The sequence below is a fragment of the Anomalospiza imberbis genome, chromosome 3 (assembly GCF_031753505.1).
Source record: "Anomalospiza imberbis isolate Cuckoo-Finch-1a 21T00152 chromosome 3, ASM3175350v1, whole genome shotgun sequence".
In the NCBI taxonomy this organism is placed as follows: Eukaryota; Metazoa; Chordata; class Aves; order Passeriformes; family Viduidae; genus Anomalospiza; species Anomalospiza imberbis.
The window spans coordinates 76,332,364-76,359,283 of record NC_089683.1 but is presented as its reverse complement, the minus strand read 5'-3'; the positions used below and the strand labels follow the sequence as shown (position 1 = coordinate 76,359,283).

The 26,920-nt window shown below is 41.4% G+C and overlaps 1 long non-coding RNA gene across 1 annotated transcript; it reads left to right on the top strand.

Moving 5' to 3' along the window:
• The first annotated feature begins 23,297 nt into the window (after positions 1-23,297).
• On the top strand, positions 23,298-26,660 carry LOC137471147 (uncharacterized). The gene is made up of 3 exons (XR_010997437.1): positions 23,298-23,434; positions 25,830-25,898; positions 26,132-26,660. It is a non-coding gene; the product is annotated as an uncharacterized lncRNA (long non-coding RNA).
• Positions 26,661-26,920: the final 260 nt, after the last annotated feature.

Genomic DNA, 26,920 nt, shown 5'->3' with positions numbered 1-26,920 from the left:
ATTACAGCTTCCAGCACTCAGCACTTTGCAAATCAGCCCCCAGGGTTTCAAGTCAGGCATCCAGAAAATGAGGAACACACAGTTAGTGACCACCTGTGGTTTATAACTTGGCCAAATGTGCGTGGGTTTTCATGGTAATAGCAAAAGGCACCTCTCTTATTCCTGGGTGATGCTTTTCTCTCTCAGTTGAGTCAACTGATCCCTGCAGTAAAATACAGAGTGCTGCTAAGGTCTCTCAGTGGAGCAGTCCTGCACCCTGTGGAGGAGAAATGCAAGGGGACCACTTGTCTTTACTGGAAAAACAATACTCTTTAATGTAATTGGTGGCAACAGCCAAAATCTCCTTTGTTCAAGTTTTAATGTGGCTTTTCAATTTCTAAGACACAGCAACTTGCCTTCAAAGTCTTAAGTCTCAAAAGACAAATTGTGAAAAGTTATAGAGGGACAAAGTGTGACCTGAGACTGGGAGGTAGTAGGCATCACACTGCAGGGATTGATTTCTGGTCTACTTCCAGTGCTCTCTAGCTGTATCTTGAAAGTGAAGGGGTGATACACTGGGACCAGTGCTCTGCTTCTGCATAGTATTGGTATGGGGAAGAGTACTATTAGCTGTGCTCAGTCTGGGACAAATTATGGCAATCTGATGAAATCCCTGGAAGTGATAATATTAATGGAGACCTCCATGGTAAACCACAATTATAGCTATACAAGTGGTTTTCATTAAAAAAAAAAAAATAATTTAGTAACATGGAGCTGAAATGCCCAGGCATGGCTCACTGCCTTTAATAGTATTAACAATAGAAAGATAATTGTGAGCATGGTAGGGAGGATGCATTTTATGAATGAAATAATAAATATTATTTATTTTCTTAAAATAGAGAGGTGAAACTGAATTAATCTCAGGATTTTATCTACATTCCACACCATGCTCTCTGTGCTGGCAGATGCTTATTACTGAATAAGGTGAAACAGATGATGAAATGAGTTGCAGGTTGCTTCAATTTCAATAGGAAATATTTGAAATATCAGCATATAGAATTATGTAAATTGGGATGAGCTCTGGTGTGGGGAGAACAGAAAGCATGATGCACTGAAGGATGCAGGTGGTTTGGACTGAAAGAGGAAAACTCTTTTGAGAATTGATCCTTAGGGACTCATGAGATCCTGGAAAAACTCAGAAATTATTTCAAAAGAAGTCAGTAGAGCTGGAAGAAAGACACAAGACACTAGAAATGGTCCGCTAAGAACTTACAAGATCCAGTTTCCTTAGAGAAGCAGTTCGTGTGAAGTAATGGCTGCTCTTAATTTTCTGGGTTTTTTGTTTACTGTGAGCTCACAGTGCTGATGATGAGTCTGTTCCTTAGCAGCAGCATACTTTGCTTGTTAGTTTTTCCACTGTTCCACAAAAAAACTGAAAGGGCTTGCTGGTAGACAGAGTCAGATCTCAAGGCAGTGACACTTTCTGCATTGACAATACTTAAAATCCAACTTGTATGTTCACACTTGTCATTACCATCAGGACTTTCAAAGCACAATGGACTCTCTAGCACCATATTTATTATCATTAAGGCTTGATTATGAGGAGGAAAACTTATCCCTCAGAAAAAGCAGTTAGATTTCTCCATACTATTTCCAATTTTTTCCCCTTTTTGTCTCTAAGTTGGAAGGAATGTTCTGAAGAAGAACATGTGAGACCATCCCTTAAAATTATGGAAAAAGAGAAAATATAACCACAAGAAATGGAACAAGGAAGAAAACATCTTCCTTGCCTGAGCTCAGCTGAATCCTGCTCACCTTTTGTGAGCAGCTACCTGAAATTATTTGCTCTGGGTAGACAAGCAGAATTTGTTCCCTGGCAATGTTCAGAGGACTTGGAAGAGAGGCAGCCAATACCTGAAGGAAATAAACCCAAACAAAATAAACCTCTTTTTAGCCTCTCTTAACAACAGTCCTTTAGAGGTTGCCTTTAATAGGCTTGCATTTATGACATTAATATTTGATCTTCCTTTTTGTATAATCTCTGCATGTAGGCTGAAGCAAGACTATGAGTGCCTGAAAAATACAGAGGCTAATTACAGCAGTGTGAAAGTAAAATAATGAGAGCTTGAGAATGTGACTGATAAGCAGTTAGATAATAGACTGGCAAGCAGGATGTCTGTAGTCCATCAAAGGGCTAATGAAGGTCTCTATGTCCTCTGCTATTGCCTGAGGAGAATGTACAGATGGAAAATATCCATACCCAGAAATGGCATGTAAGGATCTACATCATGTAGTAACTGCATGGTGATATAACGAGTGGATTCAGTGAGTGCTTAACCTATGGATAAAGTAATTAAAGTGCACACTAGATGCTGATAACCAAGTGGGACATGCTTGAAACTAAAGTTTACAAAGGAAGTGGTGCTTGGTTTCACCTGTCCCACTGAGCTGGGCTTGCAGTGCTGCACTGGATTCAGTGCCTTGGGAAGGTGGCACAGCAACACTGAGGTGGACTGGTGCCTGGGGGTGGCTGTCTTGGGAACAGGAAATTGGGCTGCTGCTCTTAGAGTTAATGGGGGCATCTGGCTCACGTGCAACCCCTCATGTGTCACAGTGATGCAAGAGGACCTTTCCTGACAACAGCCCTGTGAACATTGATGTCTCTGCTGTATTTTCAACCTCTGTCGGACTGGCTGACTTTTCTTAGTAAACATGCAAATTCTGACCCTTTGGGGTGACCTGTTTCAGACAGGCAAATTGGGGAGCTAAGCATTCTGGCAGGCTCAGAAAATGTCAAGAACACAAAAGAACAACAAGCAAACCCATGACCAGAAAAGATTAATAAAAAAAGACATTTTGGCCATTTGGTCATAAATAGTACTGTTCAATAGCACAAGAAATCATGCAGGCTGCGCAGGGAGACATAAAACCACTGAATTATGTATTAATATGTCATATAAAAGGAAAAAGTGCTAAAGAAATACTGTTGGAAAAATAAATAAAACCACCATTAAAAGTGAACATGTCCCATTTGGTCAGTTATGCCAAACATAAAACAACAGAAAGTGCCATTTGGAAGTTAACAACACTTTTAATTTTACTACTGACTTTTCCATTATAAACCATACAAAGGTGTGGTTAGACCATAGGCTGAGGAATTGATTTTATGTCTGTGCTTATCTAAATCATCAGGATTCCGAAGTATGTATCTAGACCAGTATTTCTCTGTATATACGTAAGAAAGAAGAGAGGAAGAAAGGTTTGGAAAGCTGAGGTTGTGTGAGCTGGCCAATGCTAAAATGGAGCTGTTACCCTCTCAAAGGGACTGCTTGAGTAAAAGGAGCCAGAGCTGAAAACTGCTGGTGGTGGCCACAAGGCCAGTCCTCTCCAGACATTTGGTCTGCAGAGGTGAGATGTATGAACACATGGAAAAGCCAGGTCCTGCTTGTACCAGTCCAGGCTGTCCAGCACATTGGAGACACTGTTCAAGAGCACCTGGGGGGACAGTGTGGCCTTGCTCAGGTTTCAGCTTGAATTTCACTCCGTCCCTCAAATGCCTCTGGTTTTAATGTGAGATGACAGGTGCCATGGCAGGCCAACCTTATGGAACCAGCAATGGCAGAGTGATAGGATCTGGGAAAGGGGCTGCCCACACCTACACAGCTGGGCCTGCTCTGGCAGGGCACCAGGATTGCCCATTTATCCATGCAGGAGGGCAGCTGGGGATGGCTGTGAAGTGCACCCATGAGGTCCAGGCAGCTCAGGTGTGGACAGTGCTTTGGGCCCATTAGCCCTTGTGATCCTCTCCCTGCTGTGGAGGGCAGGGACATGGCTGGCTGAGGAGCCTCTCTGCAAGGGTCACTTGTCTTGCACACACACTTCAGGAGGGATTACAATGAAAACAAAAATAGGGATGGAGAAAACATTTTGCTGGCAGAAAGCACAAATGACATGGAAACTGCTGGGCCGCTGCTTCATTAAATACGCTGGCCCGCCAGAACTGCACTGCAGATATCCTCCCAATGTGTTTTGAATAGCAAAACCCCCTTTGGTCAACTCCACTGCTCTTTCTTTGCTCTTCTCAGTCCACCTGCCATAGTGCCAGTAACATCTCTGGTGGGAGAGGAGAGGCTGGGAGCAGTGGCAGGGACAGCTGGGGCTGGGCACAGTGCTCCAACACCTGCCTGTTCCTCTTTCCCTGTGCTGTCTGCACTGGGGGAAGGCTCCAGACCAACATCTGACAAGAGGCAGCAAAACCTGCCAAAGCTTATCCTTCCTCTTGGGCCTGCACAATGCTCCACGGGGTCACCTCTGCAGAAGGAGAAGAGCCTGTCTGGGCTGTGGCTCCAGCTTGTGGATTTTCAAAGATGGTGCTGCAGGGTCATTTTCATCAGAGCCCATCTCCAACATAAGGGAAACACAGAGCTTTGGTTTTGTTTTGCTTTAATTTATAGTCCTGGGAAAGTGTTACAGAGCATGAGAGAGGAGAGAAAGAAAAAATAGGAGGCAAATATGTAAATAATCACAATTAATCTGAAGGTCTAATGGCCTGCCTGCCTGCCTTCCTGCTGTAATTTACCATATGCTCTAGTACTTGTGTGAGGTTCCCTGGCTCACGTGTTGTTAGTTTATGTAAGTGTGCACAGACCTTTGGCAAATTTGTATTTTTATTATGTAGAAGCTAACATTTAGCTTTCTTGTTGTGGGTATGTTGTAGCATATGTTAGTGTTTATGTTGCAGGGAAAATGAATCTCTTGACTAGAAAATATCTTCTTCTACTATTCTAGTGATTTGTTATTTTGACCTTTTTTGTAATGATGTTTTGTCAATAGCAAAGCTGAGTGGGATGGACCAGGTAAAGGCTAGTCATTTGTGTGTGACACACATGGTATATCGTTTCTTCTGGGTTCTTGAGGGGATAATCACATCCAGATATGATTCAGAAGGTCAACCTGAATTGGAGAGAAATGATTTCTCAGAAGTGGATATGAAATAGGATGTAGTTTGTTTTCCCTTTTTCTTTTTTTCTTTCTCCCCCACCCCCCCGCACCCCCCATTTAAGTTTGAAAAACCTACGTATGACAGGGATGCTATGGCTTTTTTTCTTAATTTTCTGTGTATATATGTTACCCTCAGCAATTTTTTTTCAACACAATCTTATTTTTATCTTTTTCATTAAAGAATCTTCAATGTTTTCAGTGGGGAATATGTTTACATCACTGATATCTGTTTTCTCCAGGGCCAGTAAATAGGATCGCACAATATGTTATTAATGGACCAAGGCCAATGTGACATGCTGTGATTTCCTACAATTAGTGAGAAAAAAAAAGCCTTAATGTTAGCAGAAGTTTGAAGTGCTACAAAATTTGGGGTCTGTTTTTTCCCCAAAAGCCTGTGTGAGGAATGGAAAAACTTCTCTGAGCTCCATGGTACCTGGATTTGGCATAAAGCTTAAGCCAGCCCTAATGGCTGGCATGCAGCCAAAGAAAGAAGGCGGTCCCTCCACTGGGCTCCTCTTGTGTCCTGAGACTGAAGTGTGTCCTCTGTAGTCCCACGACTGGAGCGAGTGGGCACAGCTGAGTAGCTCTCTGAGACTGCTCCCATGTCTGGAAAAGACATCTGCATGCTAAAGGGGAGAGTGGGAGAGGTTTGCCTTTTGCCTTGGTTCTCACTGATTTTATTTTACAAAATTCCCATGTGCTCTGACCCTTGGTTTGCTTTTGGAAATATCTCTCCTATATTCACAGAGAGGTCTGATTTCATTATCTGCAGTCCTGTGACTTTGTATGCTGTGTTCAGGTCAGATTCAGTAATTATTGTCTATAAGTTAATAGCTGTGGGTTTTTATGACCTCATGTGATGTCTCAGGCAATGCATTTGAATTCATAATGAACAGTGATAAAAAGTGCTTTTGCCTGTGTGACTATTTGCTTCTGCACTTGAAGCACCATGAATGTTGTTGCTTGTGAGTACCATGCAAACCAAATCAGGAAAAAGTGGGGAAATCTTTTCAGTTCAGACACGAAATTTCCTTGGACTCCATGTCTGTATGGGAAATTTTCTCTATTTCATGCAACCTAGCTTTGACTGCAACAGAAATGTGTGCCTCTAAAGCTATGCTCCCTGTCTTGAAAAGAATGGGCATATTGTGATGAACATCCAAAATAATTACTACTACAAGGATCAGAAAAGAAATTGTTGAAATATGCTTTTAAGCTTGATGTGACAGTATTTACAGAAACTAATGTTTCCTGAATCTCTACAAGTCATGTGTTTCAGAACTGCTGAACATAGTATGAAAAGATCCTGACACTTAATGATTTATAGCACTCCGGTGTTTCTATACAAGCTGCAGCCCAATATCTACCAAGCACAGAACATGACCTGGGCAACAGGGAACCAAAACCTCATTTAGTTATACAGAAGCCTAAATTGAACAGTGATTGAAAAATCAACAGGATCTTGAAATGAGTCTTGTAGCCAGCTCAGCAGCAAGTGAAATATTTTGGATATGAAGAGTGTGTTTTTGACCAGGTTTAGACTGTGCTGAAGCTGGGACAGCTGGATTATGTCAGCTCCCACTCCAGGGAAGCCTGTGAGAAAAGACATGTCCATAAACTGGTAACTGTCCCTTTTTCCATTTTTAGCTGTTTTTTGTCTTTGGGTGCATCAGAACATCAGGAGCAGGTTTTTGTTCCTTTCCAGAGTGTTTAATTGTAGCCACTCCTTCAGTGCTTTCTACTGTGATATCAGGAAACACAAATATTGCTTCCAAATGATTTGCCAAAAATGGCAAGAAAACAGCAAATTTAAAGTTCTCTGGCATAAGGCCATACATATGGATTCTCATTAGCTAATATTTGCTGGATTTTGGTTTTCTTTCCCTTGAAGTGAGAATTTGTTGGCCCACTGAAAATAGGATGTCACGTACTTCCCTAACTGACATGTAATGGAAATACTGACATGAACGCTCTGTGTTTGATGGGCAAAAATACATGGGGAAAAATATCTGCGCAACTGCAACAACTTTTTGTATGGTGCATGACTAGCTTTCATTCATGTTGTGAAAGCGTGAGAGTAAACAGGAGGCTTGAATATTTTGCTACAAGAGTTTTCTTACAGTTTTGCTTTTTCTCACTTAGGTGCTTTCTGGCATGTAGCACAAAGAGGGCTGTTTACCTAGGAAGGACTAGGTTATTTTGTGAGTAAAATACTGAGGGAAAAGATCAAATCTTCACTCTGGAAACTGCACTGTTCAGTCTCCAGTGTCTTTTAAGTACTTACCAGATGCTGCAAGGGAACAGTATTAATAATGCACATATTAATACAGCCTGCTCAGTCTGTTCCTCATAGATATGCATCAGCACGTTCTGGGTGTATCCCCCAAACTGGAGCCACACACCTTCAAGCTGTCTTAATCAGGGCTTGAGGGATTGGCTCCTACCTGGGTTTCTAGGAATGTTTTCTTGTGACATGGAGTTTTTGCAGGACTGCTTTATAATCTAAGATCCTAGAAACATGGACTTTTGTTTTCCTAACATCTGCAGCCCAGCATTCTCCATGACCAAATCTCTTAGCTTTCCTACACAAAAAGAGTCTTCTGCAGTACAAACCAATGCCTTCTGATCTCTCTTTGCTGCCTGAGATTTATCTCAGCTTCTGCTTTCCCTTGCCCTATCCTTTTCTTCAAAGCTCTTGGAGGAAAACATTTCTTTATAATTTTGTTCCTCCTAGTCAGGGTCAATGCTCGTGCTGATAGTCCTGACTGAGAAATCTATTCTGAGACAGAGATGTAGACACTACTCAAAATAAAATAAAATTTAAAAAAAAAACACAAAAAAAACCAAAAAAAAAAAACAAAACAAAACAAAAAAAAAAAACAGGGCAAGAAGTTATAGCAAATATGCACAATGGTTTCAATGTACAGAAATTCTGTGATCTTAAAGAGAATTCACAAGAAGCTGCACCTTGATTCCTTGATCCATGGCAGAGATACTTATCCTGTGTCTATACCACACTAACTATGTTTTTTTTTTTCAGGAAGTTATATTTGTTGACAGATTATTCTATGCTTTCTAAGCACATATTGAAGAGGTTTTGGGATGTTCTGAATAACCAGCCACATCAACAAACCAAACTCTTACACAGATCTCTACTTCTGTGGAAATATATGCTGGTGCGTCTGACCTACTAGGCATTATTTAATGCAGTTAAAATCTTCCCATATAAAATTTATTCTGTGCAAAATCCTACTTTCTAACAAAATGCATTTCAATTGTAACCCATTGCTCCTTCTTAGTCTAGCAGTAAAACCATTGCACTGGCTGGAAACAGCTTTCTTTAACATCTTTAAACCAGAAAGATTTGAAGTTGACAAAGTGTTTGTGGCATCTCTTGTTTCTTGCTATTTTTCTTGATAACTAGGCTCTGGGGAAAAGTCTTCAAATCCTTAAACAAGCTGAAGAAAATAATTCCTTCTGATTTGCACTCCTCAGTGGAATCTCTTCCCTGCTAGCTCCATACTCGGCAGTGGATGAGACACACAGAGGGCATCAAGAACTGCTCTGTTTGCAGGAAGGGCACTCACTAGGGAAAAGGCTCTCTGGCTGCACTGGCTGGAGGAGGGATATTTGTCTCCTTAATGAAGCTTCATTGGCTTGAGCAAAGGTATATTTCCAGAAAAATCTGGAAGGATGCCTGGTCTGGAAAAAAAAAGGAGCCTTCCAGATTTTGGTTTCTTCCCTTTCCAAGGGAAAAACTGAAGGATCCATATACTTGATGCTTGACACCTTACACAGCAGTGTCAGACACTAGCAGCTCTTCACTCTCCAAGAATAAGTGTAACTGCTATGATTTAGCACAATGTCGCTAAATGTTCGCATTTTTCCTTTTTATGATCCATCTAAATATTCATACCAAATTTGTCACCATGAACTCTGAATATAAGTTTGGTTATGGGCCAGATAAGTACAGCACATAAAGCAACTTGGAAACTTCTACTACAAAACACTTGCTTAACTCCTTACTGCACTTGTGCTATTAGAAAAAATGAATCGCAGTAATATTTTGCATCATGGTTGTACCTGCCAATCAAAGACCTTCAAGCATTTAAGAAGTAACTAGTTTTACTCTGTATTTCACCAGGAATCTGTGTTTTTTTCCAATTTGTATAAGATCACAGTGAGTAATTCCTTTTATAGATTTGAGCTTTTTCTCATTGTGATGAGCCCAGCCCAGCACTTCATCCACTTACTGGGTGGGTCTTATCTAAAGAATTACTGCTGAGCAATTTTTGATCTTTATATTGATCTTGGTCTTTATACTGATCATCTTTGCTCAGTGCATGGTAAGACCCTGGAACAAGTTTCCCAGAGAACTTGTTGATTCCCCATCCCTGGAATTGTTGAGGCCCAGGTTGGATGGGACCCTGAGAAATGCCACACAGCGCCTTTTTGAGAGAGAGCTGGAACTGTCTTCAAACTCATGTCATTACATGATAATTCCTCATCTGGTAGAGCTTGAACAAGAACAGATGCATGCAAAAAATGTAAAGGAAAGGAAATGCATGCAAGGAAGTGTTTCCAAATGTTTTTGTGCACATCCAGGGCTAGTGATGTTAGGGGGTCTGCAGGCATTCTCCAGGCAACACTCCTGCTCTACTGAGATGATCCTTCAGCTTTCATTGCTGAAGGATTTCTTTCATGTTACTTCTCCCCTTTTTCATCTATGGAGAGGCACACTCAAAAGACATCATTAAAAACTCTGGAGCTCTTGAACATTTCTGCAAAAAAAAAGATGCCAGTTAGTAACAATACCTCACGCAAACAGTGATATATATGTGTGTGTCCTCGACACGTATCAGAAACCTCAGAAAGCCATTCATACAAATGCTTCTAATTTTTCCAAGTGGCAGAGAACATACTGGCAGTTTAGCTTTTACAAATTGCTTTAAGTTGGAAAGAGTCAATGGACAAAGCTGCATCATGCTGTGGGTGGGTAAAGCTTCTGTGAAAGAAGCACTCACTCTCTTCATTGATTTTTTTCTTGCAGCATGAATTTGTTCCACTGTCCCTAGCTCATGAGACTCTTTCCAGTCTCTCTCTCTTTCCTATTTATGTCTTAATTCACTGCTGTCATGATTTATACTAGCAATACAATGTGCAAGACATGAAAATCTATATATCTATCATACCCCTGTCTGAATGCTGGGATATGACATTTCAAAATTATTTTTTCTGTATACATTTATCATACATTTTTTTTTCAAAAGGAGGCACTGTGGATTTAAACAGACTGAAGATGGACCAACATCTCTGCTGTCCTATTTCATGTACTCCATGTGGTTCATGGGGAGAAATAGGGGCAGTGTTGTGGTTAAACCTCAGCCAGCAGCCAAGCCGCATGCAGCCACTGGCTGCCTCCTCCACCAGTGGGATCAAGGAGAGAATCAGAAGGATAAAAGATACAGAACTTGTGGGTCAAGATGAAGACAGTTTAATATGGGAAGCAAAAGCCATGCACACAAGCAAAGTAAAATAAGGAATTAATTCACTGCTTCCTGTGGGCAGCCAGGTGTTCAGCCACTTATAGGACAGCAGGGCCCTATCACATGTAAGAGTGACTTGGGAAGACAAATGCCATCACTCCAAATGTCCCCCTGCCCTTCCTCCTTCTTTCCCCACTATATATACTGAGCATGATGCCATATGGCCTGGAATATCCCTTTGGTCAGTTTGGGTCACCTGCCCTGGCTGTGTCTCCTCCCAACCTCCCATAGACCCCCAGCTTCCTCATCAGTGTGGCAGAAAAGCGCAGAAGGCCTTGTGTCTGCATAAGCTGTGCTCAGCAATAATGAAAACATCGGTATATTATCAACCCTGGTTCAGCATGAATCCAAAGCCTAACCCTGTACTAGCAATTGTGAAGAAAATTAACTCTACCCCAGCTGAAAGCAGCACAAGGAAGCACTGCTCTGTTGTGGTTCTGGGCTTCTTTGGCTAATATTGTGGAGGTAAATATTTTATTATTCTTGTAGAGATTAAGGGAGGTTCACTTAGCATGTTATCCATCAGTGGCAATTTGAGGTTTAGTGTCAAAGTAAATTGTTCTTTAGGGAAGAGTAAGGATCTGTGCTGGCTTATACCTTCAACTGACTGATCTTTATCAGCTTTCTGACAGTCTCACAGGGACAACTAGTTGTAATTAGCTCATTTAATATTGATTAAGTCTTTGGACAATTAATCAGGGTTCAGTGGTGTTTTAGAGTTGTGAAAATATGTATGTAAGAGCTTGGGATACCTAAGTGTGCAGAAGGATGCATGACATCAACACTGTCCCAGGAAATGCATGCAGTTTAATCTGTTTTGGAGATCTGAAAACATGTAGAAACTTTTTAAAGAAATCTTTTGTTTCCCTCATCATCACCTCTCTATACAGTGTAACTCTGGGAGTGGTTGAGCACAAATAACAAAATACACTGAGACAAACAGTTCTTAAAAAATTTTCTGCCCAGTCTTAGATCTTTCTTCTCTGGTTGCACCTGTTAGCAAAGTTCTGCCTCCCAGAAGCTGTAAGGCACTGGAGCCTGAAATTAGGTGCTGATCTTATTACTGAAGCCCTTGTGCTTTTTTCCACGCATCCACATATTGGTAGTTACACTTGTTCTTTGTAATTTAATTTTAGACATAAGATAATCTTGTTGGACTAAAAGCTTGTGTCTCTTTGTGTGTGTGTTTGGTTTTTTAATTTTTTTTTTAAATAAAACATGAACTGTAGTGTCTAGATGCTAGGCAAGAAAGTTGTAGTACAAGGCCCAGATTTAAATTTGTTGTAAATCTTTTTATATTTTTAATGTGTGTTAAAAATTGTGAACATTTTTGAATGGAAAAACAAGCCTTTCATACAGCTGGAATCTAGTTAGAAATAATTTTCACTTTTTTTTGGTTTTAATTGTTTTCTATGTGGATCTCCTGAACACAGTAGATATCTATATTTTGTTTCTTTAGATAACCGTGTGTTTTAGAAGTGAAGTTTTTTTCAAGTTTAAATTGGTTTTTGAATTAGGAAAATAAGTCAACCCTTATATTTTAGATTGTCTTTTGCAAGACTTCATAATGTACATTCTTCATGAAAGAAATCACCTCCTATTCTCCCCATTCCCAAATATTTTTTGACTAAGTTACACTTGGACTGGAAATATTATGAAGAAATAATTTGTGATTTTGCAGACAGTGTGATAGGTAATTTAGAAAGAAGAAAGTCAGACAACTGATTAATGCTCTAAAATTAAGATATAGCTAAATGCTGAATATCTCCTGGATTTGCATTAATTCTTTTTATATTAGATCCAAGCTTAGTACTAATTATAATAGCAGCAGTAGGTCTAAAATTCAAACATATAGTAATGTGGAGCAAGTCAATGACTTATCGGAACAAGAGTAATTAGGTGAGTAATTAACTGGACCATTCTTGAGGTTTTTTTTTCAGTCAAAGTATTTAAACTAAATATGCTGTTCTTTATCCCATCACAACGAGTTGTTCACAGAATGTATATGCTACATTCTGTGCTGACATATGGCTTTAATATGCACTGACTCATGCCATTAATAAAGTGGTTAATATCTACAATTAATTAAATACTTTTGGTATACTATCCCCTCTAAGTCAATGAGCAGAACTGGATATAATTTGAAGATTTAGTGATTTCTCCTCTGTGTTAGAATTTTCCTTGGAAGTACGCAGAGATACCTGGTTTAAGAGGCTGAAGTTTTGTTGAACTTCCTCCATTTTTTTGTGTTAAAGTACCCTGACATGTAATTAAGAGTGAGGCATTTGTGCATTTTAAGGATTTTAAAATTATTGCCAAAGACATGTTATTTGAGATTCATTTAGCCATAGGTCTTATTGTCTGAAAGATTTAAGAGTAACTTTTTAAATTAGAGTCCTAGCAATGTATTTAGATTAGATTTAATAAGACAGTTATTTGTTCTGCTAACAAAGGTCCCAGGCCTATGAAAAACATTAATTGAGGATTAGCACAGATGTAGTAAATTTAGAAATCTTTGATGAAATCATTGCAAAGCATCATTTGTCATTTGTGATTACTGCAAATATATTAACATCATTAATGTGACCATCTACTTATAAATCCAGCAGATTTTGTTCAATTCAGAACAGTATGCTTCTGGGGCTATGGCCAGCCAAATCAATTGAGCTTTTTTATACAGTGTTTAAATTATGGCCATTTCAGAACTGTTTGTAGGTGCTCTTACTGCAGACATACAGTCACTTTCCTGGTCTGCAAATGGAATAGGTAACTGTGCACTGACTTGGAGATGAGGTACATCAAGTGATGCCTCCCTGCAAAACAAAAGTATCTCAAAACAGACATTTCAATCTCTTCTGGAAGCCTCCAGTAGGAAGGTGTTTGTATATTTGCACATGCATAGTGACTGTATTGCTCAACTGAAGCGGTCATGTGCAAAAAGTTGCTACAGCTTCCTTGCTCAGCCTGGGTAGTCCCACTTCCCTGCCTCAGTGACATCCTCTGTGCTCTGCTGGGAACACAATTAAACCTTGGGGGAGCTATCTGTGGTGTGTAATTCATAATTTTCTATTAAGTACTGCTGGGGACAGCCTCTGCCTATGCTAATTGACAAGGTAAGGCCAAGTGGAGCTGTTGGTGAGGTCCCATTTTGGACTGTGCTAAACTGATCCCCTGTGCGCCTGTTCTCATTTCATTGGACAATGTGATTTGTAATGCAACTTGCTCAGGAGAGGCTGAGAAATTTGATCTCTGAGGCTAATCAGTGAAGAATGCCTTGGCTTGAAGGCTGCTGGAAGGAAAAAAAAGGGAAAGAGATGGAAAGAGGACTGACTACATCTCTTCCAAAAGATCTTTTCATGGAAGACTGGAAAATGGAAGGGGTGGGCCCATTGACTTTCTTCTCTGTGTGTATGTGCAATTGTTTCAGTTGATTGGCTTTTTTGAGAGATAACAGTCAGTATGAAGAAGGATCTGCTTTGCCAACATCAGGGTATTCTGCTTCTCTTTTAGTATTTTAGGGACAGAAGAGAAAAGTAGACTTCATGGTTATTCTGCTCTGTGCATCCAGCCAAACTTGTTCTCTGCTTTCTGCCTCAAAGAAAGGAAGCCCTCTTTGTCTCTGCTGGTCAGTTAATGCCTCAGTGACACCCTGTCCTATTATTCTCCTACTATTCCTGCCAATTTCAGGCTCACCAATTTTTTTCTGATGACAGGAGAATTCCCTAGTGTGCTGCAAGGAACTGGACAGGCAGTACACATGGTCTTGCCTTGAGGGCTGTAATGTAGCCTTATAGTAGGATCTAGTAAGGATGTATTATTATAAGTCCTTAGCATGTTTATTTCACTTTTCATTCACATTCCTTCCAATCTTTTGATATTTAGCCTTGGGGCAGATGTATCCAAGGATGCAACTTTACATTGAATTAATGGGTATCTCTTTGCTGGTTAAGTTAACAAAAAAGGAGTAGGTGTCACTATTTTGCTTATGGTGGGAATTTGACGATGCACTGAACCAAGCACAACACACTTCCAGAATCTTAACTAGTTTGATTGCTCCATTGACACTGTTATTTCGACAGTCCCACTCTCTGGCATCTGGCATAATTGGAAGCAGCAGCCAGCAGGTATCAGATGTCAGTATGAATTGTCTCCTGCTACGTGAGCACTGACTATGAAATTGATTTGCTGTCTTTTTTACACAGTTTTGTAATGGAAGTAAAGTCCCAAACATGATGTCCCAGACAAATTCTGCATTTGTGTACATACAGTTAAAACAGGTATATGTCTGAAAATTAGAGAGGGGGAAATATATCAACAGAAAAGCAGTATGGCACCATCAGGCCATTTTTCCTCACAGGTGGTTGTGGTGCCAGTCTCTGCTATGTTCCTGAGCTAAATCAATAGCTGGAAACCAATTTCTTTTGGGTACTTGTATGGATCAAAAGCATAAAACATGAGAAAGAAGAACCCTTCAGTGAGTGAATTTTATCTCTCTACTTTACTCACTGGTGTTAATATGGCAAGCAAAAAAGACTTTGGAAACCAAATTTTCAACCTGGAGCAAATTTTTCTCTTATTTGTCATCAGGATGATCAAGGTCCCTAAGGTGAAAAAAATTGGCCTGAGCAAAGTAATTGGTAAATTTCTATGGATTTACCATTGCCAGGATGTTGCCTTGGGGCACATCAGAAATAAACGACTATCAGTGGATCACGATGCTGTTGTGCAGAACAATTTCATGTGTATAAAGGTAATGTTTCAGTGACTGGAATCTTGACTACCAAATTGAAGAATTATGAGGGAGGATTAGACCAGGTATAAAAGAGATGCTATCATCCCAAGCCTTGAGAAAAGCCTTTGAGCACTTCTTAGGGATTGCTGACATCTAGATGATGGCAGTAGGAGCACAGGATGCTGGGCTTCACTGGCAAGAACTGGTGCCTTTTCTTAAGCAGAATTTCAAGTAGCTACGAAACAAGCCTGTTTATGGGTCTCTTCCTCAGCTTGATGCAATACTTGGCTTTGAAACCAGAAGGCTTAATCAGCTCCTACTGTAATAAAATTATTCAAGATTTTTCAAAGAGAGAATTGCAGCAAATTCCTGTACTAAGAAGTCAGGGTCAAAAGCCTATTTAGAAAAATCAGCTTAAATGTTGATTACTGAGTGTGGCTGCATTTTAGAAAAGCACAATGGAGAAAAACACTCCCAACATCTGGTTCAATGAGACCCAAGACCAGTGTTTAATTGTGTTTTTACTCTGACACCCAGTTGCATAGCAATAAGGGGGAGCATATGATACAATAATCTATATATAGGATAGGTGGAGCTGACCCTTTGACTTGAGGCCAGCTAGTCTGGTATTCCAATCTTGGTGCTGACATGAAGGCAGCCAGTAACCTTAGGCAGTTTGCTTGAAGTTCTTCCTGAATTTCAGACCCTCTGTTGATGAAAGGACTGGTCTGTAACTGTCTTGGGATTGACAGTTGTCATAACACAATCCAGCAGGCCATTTCATACACAACCAGGGCATGGGTGCCCAGAAAAACTTTCCATCTATTCAGGACAGGCACGAGATAATTTACAGGCTGCTCAACTCAGAGAACAGTTTTCCCATAGAAGTAGAAATACACTGCAGGCTTCTTCCCTGCAGAGGGAAACCACCCTGGTTTGAATCTGACCACAGGAAAAGATGGAGGGCAGCCGCTTGAGCAGCTGGTCCTTTTCTTTTTCTCCCACAAGGCACAAGCAATGGTGTTATGGCTCCTCACGATGCCTGGACAGCTTCCTTTCCCCAGGCACCTTTTGACCTAGGTAGCGCCTTGTTTTCTCTATTTCTGAGGCTAGGAAATGGAAGCTGATTCCAACAGCAAGAAGACAATCAGATGATAGACTCAGGTCCTTTTCCAGCCAACCAGAATTTCTGTCAGATTTTAAACCTATGCTTTGACCACAAAGATGGGTTGCAATTCCGCATGCAAGAGGGTGTTTTTATATAGATGCTCTCCGCAGCTCATGCTCCAGAGGGATGTGATAGAAAGAAATTCTCCCACCTCTGTGCTGGAGCACTGTGTAGGCTTGCTCAAACAGGATGTTGCTGACTCAGCCAGCCAAATTTGCCATTATATTCTTCCCCTTATTTTCTTGGGAAGATTTCCTAAGTTGTGCAGGTCTCCAACAGCAAGGAGGAGGAAGAGGACTCTATTCTTCTTACTGCAACAGAAAAAAAAAATTATATTGTACTAGAGAAGCTGTTGCCTTACTACACTGTCTGTCATTGAAATTGGAAGAACAGGGACCCAAAACCATTTCCGTTTCTTAGCTAAGGAAGAAAAATCCCATCATTTATTTAAAGGGTGCTGTTACCAGAATCCACAAAATTTTTCATGGTGGTGCAATCACTGGTAAAGAAAAGAATTCCTGCAAGAATGAAATACAAACCTGGATAAACTGAACTGCAGTCTTACAGCAATACATTTTATAATGCATTTAACAGACTCTTCCAAACTATGTTCTTCCAGTCTGTTTCCTTCCCTTCATTGTTGTGCTGTGAAGTCAAATGAGTGGTAATGCTGAACATCATGGTTTCTGAGACCCTGCTCCCACTGCTCTGCACAGCACATGGTTGTCATTTTACAGTGACTTTTCCTGCTTTCCAGTGTTCTCAGATACTTATGAGGATTCAATCACCTGTGTTTTTCAACAATGGTTGAATAGCTAAATCCCAGTATGGTAAGTGAAGTCCCTTCCAGAAGTAGCATTTCCTCAGTTCTTTCAGGTGACTGTTCAGCTTTTTTCTTCAGTTTCTTTCTCTTAAAAGGAATAGGCTAGTTGAGATCTTCTCCTGGATTCTCTTTAAGAGAAATTTCAGGGGGATTAGTGTAAGCAGCATGGTTAAAATCCTGGCCGCTATGCTGGAAATGTAATCTTCAGCTATTGTTTTAGTAGTAGTACAGCTTTTGGAACTGTGTGACTTTTTTTGAATGCTTTACTGTTTCTTTTTTAGCAAGTGTTACAGCATGCACATATGATGTCAAATTCCTCTTAAGAGCACTTGATTTTTAGAGACATGAATATGACACAGAGGGACATGAGAACCGGCTGTTGATTCAGTCTCTCAGTGCCCTTTTGTTTGTGTCTGTGACCTGGTCACATAGTACAAAGAGTTTCCTGCTGAACTACAAGCAGCTGCCTGGCTGAAAAGCATGTGAGAGGCTTATTTGTCCTGCAGCCTCAGATCTTCTTGGAACAGGTTCTCAGATCCCTCTCAATGTAGAGGTGAGTGATATCACTGTGCAGCCTTCCAAAGGATCCTATCCTCTCTGGAATACACCATCAAGGATCTGTAGGGCATTAAAGCCTGCAGTATCCTGCCACCTATTTTTGTCAAGGAGAGCAAATGTAAGTGGGGAACATAAACTGAGGCTTGACTGGTTCATATCCGTTTTTCTAAAATTATTTTAATAGATTTACACACTCCCATACTCTACTCCCACCCCCCCTTGGGAATCCCTTATGCTGTTATGAAAACTACTCAGGCCTGCTTTTCCATTTTCCCATTTTTTGATGATAGGAAAGACCTACAGATCTGTATTGATCTATCTGTTTCTTGAGATGGCTGCAGCACGTTGTACCCCACCTGCAGCATGGTAGGCATGCAGCCTTGAGACTAGGAGGAGTCAGAAATGTTTGGGTCATACAATGGCCTGCAAGTTCTGTGGCACTGGCAGGCTGATCAACAGTTTTAACTACAAGAAAAGTGCATCTTCCTCTGGCACAAGCTCGGGTGCCCAAAGGGCAGGGGTGTATTGCTTGGATGGCACGGATGTTTGGTTGCATATCCTGAAGGTACCTCTGTACCACTGGGTGTCTGACCATACTTCCTGGGGCCCAGGAGTCACCCTGACAGCTGAGCAGAGCTGCACTCCTTGGTACAAAGTATCACTGTATGTCCTGGAATGAGGAGGCTACAGATACAGACAGAAGAAAACATAAACTCCCCACTAAATCATAAAATCAATCTACATGCTTCTTGGCAGCCTTAACTGAAAGGATACACTTTTCCAGTACATCCCATTGTTTTGCATTATGTGTTTTCTTTCTTAAGTGGGGGCCTGGTTTTGCATCTCACATTCTCCTGAAGTCCTCCATACTTCCCTTTATCATCTCCTCATTTGTGGAGCACTACTCTTCCACCTCTCACATCTTTGGGTTTCTTACATCCCCATTTCAACACCAGCAAGTGATCACATGAGAATGCAATATTAGGAAATGATTTGGTATATTTTTAGCAGGGCTCAGGCTGAAATAGCAATGAGAATGGAGGAGTGCCAGCCACACATGACCAACCAGCTGTCTATGGCCCACATTTTGGAAATCACTGATTCAAGTAGTTGGCAATAGGTTATGGAAAGTTTCCCTTTTAGATTGCTAGTTCAAGCTGACCCCAAATATACAAGGTAGGAAGGTCATCTTGGATGTACACAACTTTATGATGTGTGAGCCATCTTCATCCAGTTTCTTTGCCTTTTAATGCAAGAGAAATATTTCAATTGGAAGTGAAATTTGTGACTCTTAGCTACAGGGGCTGCTGAAACGTCGGTATGGCTGGAATGGAGAGGCTGTGTGGCTGCAATGTGCTTCTTTCCTACTCTTTGGCACTTGGTCACACTGTGATAAGTGCTGAGCTCTTCTCTATTGTGTAGAGAGAGGGGGAACCATCTAGCAGGTTTAGCTCCATACATTGTAATGTGACAGCCATGTAACAAAAACCCCCCCATTAAAAATGTGAATCTTCTTCCTTTTCCAACCTCTGTCATGCATATCTATTGGCTAGCACTTCTAGTTTACCTCCTTTTCTGTCTTCTTAATCCATGATATTTTAGAAGCCAATAATTCCTTGTCAGCTGGTACCTATTGCTATATATGCATCAAAGGCAGCTGCCTGCTAGAGTTCTGCATGCTTCTGGGGTTATTTAACTATACATATGAGGAGATCTTGCATTCCTTGTATGTCATCCATCTGTGAAATTCCCTGCACCAATTTCAACCAGGCTTGCTTTATCACATTCACTCCTTGCCAGCCTAGCAACCTGCTCTAGTCTATTTCCTGTCCCAACGAGGAAGAGGGGACTATGTCTTTAATGTAAGTTGCCTGACTTCTTATGGTTTTCAGCTTTGTTTCTCTTGCTGACCCTCAGACCATCACTGAGCATAGCAGAAAGTGAGATCAGGACCCTTCCAGGCCCCAGCACGTACACAGGGTTGAGTGAAGAATGACTTCTATGTGCTTGCCACCCCCAAATCCTGAGACTGATAATCAGCCAGGTCTGTTTAGGAGAACAAGATCCTATTCCCCACACGATATGGGAAAGCAACCAGAGAATCCCAGTGGGTACCCTGCTAGGGCTGCTCCATCCTACTGGGAGATTTGATCTTCCTTGTAAATCTGAAGCCTTTGCCAAGCTCCCTGATGTGCATTGTCTGCCAAGGAGGTGACAGGCACCATGAACCAGCTGTGATGGACGTAGTGGAACGAAGTACTATGTGTTTTGATTGGACCCACTTTGACTCCAAAGAAAAGCCCCCAAAAACAATCTTTCAACCTCCAGTGAGGCTACTATTTATTTTAGTTTTTTAGGAATGCATTTTGTAAATCACTCAGGTGATGGCAAGTTTATGTATTTGTGTGGCAAATTTATGTTGTGCTATTAGTATCAAGGAAATCCAATTGAGTGTGTAGATTTTAGACTCCCGACCTCTAAGTAGAATGCTTTTTTTTTTTGAAGGAGTGTGAAATTACCTGTTCATCTCCATGAGCTGTAAGTTCTGTTGAATGAAAATGTCCTCTGTAGAGACACAGGAGATGTGAGTGGTGGGAACTGCCATTCATCTCAGTCAGTGGTTCCTCCCTTCCCAACCCCTTGTCAGTGCCTAGGAAACTGTGCTAAGAACTGACCAAGTGTATTTCCAGTCTTGCACTTGTGTTTTTCAGAAGGGACCAGGAAAGGGCTGCCCTATTGCTGGCTCCCATAAGGAAAGCCAGTCACCATCCTCTGGAGATGGATCTCAGGGTTAGGGTTGCCCAGATCTCACTGAGGACAAAGAGGAGGCAGGGAGGAAAAGGAGGAGTTTGTTTACTTGCCTTGGACCTTGTCAGGACTGGGAGCATGTCTGTGTTTCTCCAAGTCTTGTCCCTTTTCTCCTCTTCTGCCACCCCATTACCCCTTTCCCAGACTTCACCCGCCTTCCTACACAGATCCAAATTTCTCCCCCATCCCTGCCATACATGTTCTTATTTAGCTTCAGTGCAATCTGAGCTTTCTGCTCTCTTGGTTTGATGTCTATCAAACTGCAAACTCCTTTGACAGAGGCAGACCATGACAACATGCTTTGCTCCTCTTCCTGTTTTTTCCATGCTTTCTGCCAGTGGTCAGGTTTGAACTGACATTGGTTGGTTGTAGGTCAGGTTCAAAAGCATCAAGCACTGTCTGAACACCCCCTCAAGATATCAGGTCATGTAAAAACGAGTAGTCTAGGAAACCTCTGTGACTGCACAGAATAATCCACTTTATTACTGAGCTCCTAGAGTTGGCAGACTTCTCATTTAATATGGGGTCTCCCATATTTTAGCTTGAAATCCTGCATCCTATGGTAAAAGACAGTCATAATAACTTCCCTGGTCTTTTTTTTTAATATAAATCATGTTGATTTTTAGCCTGAAATATGGAAAATAGTCTCACCTTACCCCTTCTCTCACAGTTTCCTTGGTTGTCTGAAAGCTGCTACCTTGCCCTGCGAGTAGAAGTGGTTATAAGGTGGCAAGAGGGAAGTGTGTATACATGGAAGATAAATGGGGAACAGCACATAGAAGTGCTGTGGCAGTGCAGCGGGAACATCCCATACTTTTAAAATGCCGATTTTAAGAATACTGATTCCTATTTTATTTCTCAAAAATTAATGGATGCAACAGAACATCTTGGGGATGTCTTAAGTGATTGAGACCCAAATGTAGAGGGAGAGACAAGAGCTATAGCTACACTGTGTAGCCACTGAAACTGGCTCCCTGCTCTCCCCAATTTGTTGTACAGTCTTCTTAGGAGCCACTTACATAAATGTTCCCAAATTTGGTGCACGCAGCCTACACTGCTGCCCACAAGTTCCTAACCTTTGTGAGCAGGAGGATTTTAAAGCCTTTGTAGAACTGAATATTTAAACAAAGAAGAGCTTCTCTGCTGTAATTGTGGGGGATTGTTCTGTTTGAGTCAGAGCACACATCTTTAGCCTGTTTAATTCAGCATCAGCTTGAATGAGACTCTGTTAATTGACAGCTACTTGATTTTTTTTTTTTTTTAATAGAACTTCTGGGGTAAAGGGAAATGATGGTCAGTGGCTTAGAATTCATAATACCCAGCTCCTGGGTGTTTTCAGTATGCAGCACTTATAAGCCATCACTTGATGAATATGGCCTGAAGTGATGCAGGCAACTTATTGTAATTTTTGCTGTGCTCTGTTTGGATTTATTTCCTAGTCAGTCAGGTGGGACACCCTGTAGATTAAGACTTAGCACATGCATTTTGAATCTGTAGACTAGTACTTAGGTTGAAATAGGAATCCTTTATGTTTCAGAGAAGAAATGGCCTAAATTGCTAGAAATAACCATAATAACAAACTGCTTGTTTCCCAAGTCGGGCACATAGTGCAAACAGCCTTAGTCTCAGTGCACCCTGTTTTTTAATGAAAATAACAGGGATGGGAAACTGTCCAAGAAGAGTATGTTCCCTTGGCTTGTCTGATATTCTTTTTGAAACTGTCTGCTACTATGAAGAAAGATAATTACAGAACCATTTAAAAGTGTGGGTCTTCTGAAGAGGAAAGTGGATGGGGTTGTATGTAAACATGGAGGTATAAACAGCACTAAGGCAAACCAAAAAAGCATGTCGAAATTTCTGTTTGCTAGGATGTTTTTGGGTGACTCTCCTAATTTTGTTAAATCTGATATATAGAATAGGACTTTCCTGCTGACAGTCCCTCCCTTGCTTGTGTGTCTCTTTCAGACATCCTTCTCCTGTATCCTCCTTCATCCTGTCATTTGCTTCACAAGGAATGTTCAGAGTGCTCTGTTCAGAACAGCAGCTTGGGTGGGTTTGGAGAAGTCTGCCAGCCTTCTGTAGAAGAGCTCACATCAGACGTTTCATTGCATTTCTCTCTTCAAAGTCCCCACTTTACAAGAAAGTTCTCTCCGACTCTGTGCCTTTCCTTTCTTTCCAGGACCTTCTGCTTCCCTGTTTCATATTTCACACAGGCTGTGAGACTTCCTTCTTTGAACCACCAAAATGTCTATAGTGGTCTGCTTAGAAAGGCTTGTGAAGACACTAATAAAGTGCAGGTATAACTATTCAGGCCTTAGTCTCTGCTGAAAAATGTACAGCCTAAAATTGTGGCAGCAATGATGGAGACGTGAGCAGTAACGCAGAGGTGTGATATCAGATGAGTTTATCATTGTGGGGTAAGGGCTATGTGTCAAAGCACCACTCAATCCCAGCAGAAGCAGGGCAGACCTACCTGCATTCTCTAAGCAGCCTAAGACTTGCTCAGAGTGCACTTTGTTATGAGAAGATCTTGACTTAACTTGGTTTCTGCCAGCTCGTGACAGGAGTTTTTACTGGCCCTGTGGCAGACTGTAGCAAACAATAAGTCTGATTCCCCATGAACATGAGTTCGTGCCTGGCAAACACATATCACAGGCTCCCATGACAAAAGTGGTGGCTCATGTTGACTGAGAGCGAGGGAGGGAGGAACCCCAGGAACGAGCCCTCCTGTCAACTGTCTTGTCAATTGTGATCGGTCAGCTGCTGCTCATGATGAAACCAGTCTTTGGGAGATTTCATTCTGCATGGCTGGCCAGCTGGTATGTGTTTCTGTCTGGGGTCTGACAGCCCTAGCCTTCATTTGGGGAGGGAGGGCCCTCCTCAAATGTTTGTTCTGTATCAGACTTCAAATAGTTTGGCATCTGTTGGTTTGTGTTGTCTGCTTGACCATTTGTTGCACTAGTGAGCTTCGTTCTAATCACAGCTCCTAAACAGTCTGTTCCCCTTAATGGTTTCTGCTCTAAAAAGTTAAACTAGAAGTGTGTTGGCTGTAAACAACTGAACCTGCTCTGGTTGGAGAGGTGAGGGTATCTGCACACAGGAGATTGAAACCAGCTACAAGGCATTGCTTCTGGTTAACTGTTTGGTCACACTACAATTCCTTACCACCAGGGCACGTTAGTGATGAAAAGTACAAGTTGTGTAATCCATAATTCCACTATTTTGCAGACAGCAGAGCTGATAGTCAGAAAAGACTGGTAGTGATTAAATCTACAGCAGTGATTCACAGCCCAGGATTATAGTTTCTGCAATTTGCTTGAGTTTGTACAACCCAAATATCAGATAACAGTACGATTTACATTTTCCATGGAATGCTGTCTCAAGAACGTATCGATTTATACTGCATCAGATTACTCAGGGGTTGGAGAAAGCCAAGAGGAAAATTTGACTTTTTTCCTGCTGACATTTGAAAAACAGTATTACACATCTTCACACCTAGCCCCGTGTAACCTTCAGCAACCAGCCTTGGAAAGTTGCTTAAGAATTACAATTTTTTAAGCTTTCCTCAAACAGTTAAGAACTCTCTTCAAATCCCTTGAAGGCAAGGATTGGTCTTTTCCTGCCATCTTCGCTGCAAGCAGTATGCAGAGTGAGGTGGGGGAAAAGATGCAAAATTCACCCTTTGGGTTCAGCATCACCGTCTCTGCCTCAGATGGATCCAGGTTTGCTCATTTGCATCCTTGGACTCCTGGATGACCAAACCTGACTAGAAAAGCTGCCGTCTTTAGTGTCAGCGAGCTGCCTGGAGAAGTGAGGGTACTGCTCACAGGGGGTTTCTGAGATTTGGGTGTGATCAATCATGCTTTGCCCTCCCTACTGGTACTATCTGTTGTAGCACTTGGTCTGTGCCACATTGATGGGAAAGTGGTCCTGCCATTGCACAGCCTGCTGCTCCCACATCCTCAGTGGTACTCAGTGTGGTTAATACTACAGAAACTAGACTTTCAGTGTTAGATTTTTTAAATTATTTTTATTCAGTATTCATTTGCCCTTACTCTCAAATGAAACAGTTTCCAGGGGAAAAAATTAAACTGAGCCATTAAAACCCCTAGTGTTAAGCACCTGCTTGAATGTATCCAGTTTTCAGAGGAACTGAGCCTCTGTGTGCCCCAAGAAACACAGTTTTGAAGCAGTGAAGTCCCTGGGCAACACCAGTGCTCAGTAACTCCCTCAAAACAGGTCACTCTTGGTTGTATGCCTAGTTTAGTCATCCGATTTTGGCCTCGAATCTAACATGTGGAGATGAGTGGGGAGGGGGAAACTGAGATGTATTTTTTTTAACTTCTCAGCTGCTTTGCTTAGAAGCCACAGACTGCTCTTTGTAAGCATGCAGCTGTGGCTAGTCTGTCACACAGTATTTTATTTTTGGATGAGACAAGCACCGAGTCAACGTCGCTCCTATTGTTACTTGTCTGTCACCCTATGTTAGCAGAATTCAATGCATGCAATGTTCACCAAGGAGATGTGGCATTAGAGACGCATATGCAGATGAAGGCTCTCCAGATGTGTTGCACTGAAAAGTTCAGGGCCTGGAGCACGCAGCAGTTACTTTTCCTCCCCTTGGAATCTGTATAATTCGATGAGGCACCACAGACTCGATAATCTCAAAAGAAGTAATAGCCTTTGCCACAGCAGGTCACTCTCTGATGCAATGGGAGGAGACGTCTTTGCAGTGCTGCGCCAGGAGTTATGCAATCTAAAATGTCAACTTGAAACATGTCCAAGCAGTACTCAAGAAATAGCTGCAGCACTGAACACTCAGGTGCTAGAGATGCTTGGGTACTCGAACAGTACCCAACAGTGAGTGGAAGCTCAGCTAAATTACTTTTGTTGTGCCTGAGAAAACAATGTCACTTGAAGAAATTGAGCTATTGAGAGATTCAATTTGCAAGGAAGGAGATGGAAATTAGGTAATTGTTTCAATATACTAGAAGAGGAATCTATTTCTTGGTAGAGAGAACTCTTTTCTTCTTGTAATTGTGTTGTTAAGCCCCAAATCCCTCTTCAAGGAGGGATGCCATAGGTCTGTCTGGGATCAGTGAACTTTCTGCTCATTTCCCAATGTTATTGTGGGGTACATATGCTATTTTTCAAGAAGGATGGTGATGTGTGGGTTCTTGCAGCATTAATCTTGTGTCCTATCTTGCTTCCCAGTTCCACCTCCTTAGCATACTCCATTGGAAGAACCAAGCATTGGAACCTTGCATGAAGAATGATTTTGGGGTAAGATGTAGATTGTAATGAGCCCAGATTTGATGCTCTCATAATATCAGTCTCAGTTTTGCAGCATAGGCATTTTCCTGGCTACAAAGGATTTGGCAGGCTAATGAAACTGCTCCATGGGGAAAAATGTTTTCGTGATACTTGCTTCTGTATACCAGATATTACAGCAACATCTCTCACTAGAGTAACTTTATTCAAATATTTCATCTCAGGCATTTGTTACCCTTCACCAGTTCTTTTGCAGGGTGCACAGAACTACAGGCAACATTGCATTGTTAGAGAGGAAAGCACGGACAAAAGTCACTGTAAAGTCAGAAAAAACCAAGAATTAAATAATCCCAAACTAAGGTGGATACCGCTGGATTGGAAAACCTGAGGAAAAGCCTCAAAAAGCCGGGATTATGGAAGCCATTTAGGAGGTGTAATGGTGAACCCCAAATATTGTGCAATGAATCTTAAAAATAGTCACCAATTGTGGCTACTACTTCCTACAGTGCTATCTCATTCTTGGTAATAGCCATAGCAGAAAGTCTGATTTTCCTTGGCTTGTTCACAGAAAAATCAGGGAAAGGGGCTTCAGCCTGCTCCTGACAGTCTTGCAGCCCAGAGACTTGTCCATCTTTGGAGCAGGTCTGTGTAGCATTGCCTCACATTCAACAGCTCCTTTTCCAAGCTTATTTAAGAGCTTAAGGCAACTCAAGCTATGACAAACCAATTACTAAAGAGGATTTCTGGAGATTGTAGATGGTGGAGGAGGAAGACCGTCCAGGATAGTTTATGCCATTCACAGATGGGTATGTGAATCAGTCTGTGGTGCTGCATGGTGTAGGACAGGCAGAGGGAGGTGTCCTAATGTTCTCCAAACTTCCAGGCACACAAACTTGGGTAATTAAACATGCCAGAGTAGAGATAGTTTGCATCACTGACAGACAGGTGCTCACCAACACTAATGACTTGAAAAGAACATGAGGGGAAAAGAGAGGTAAAAGCCACTTGTCCATAAATGTGATGTGCCTCTTCTC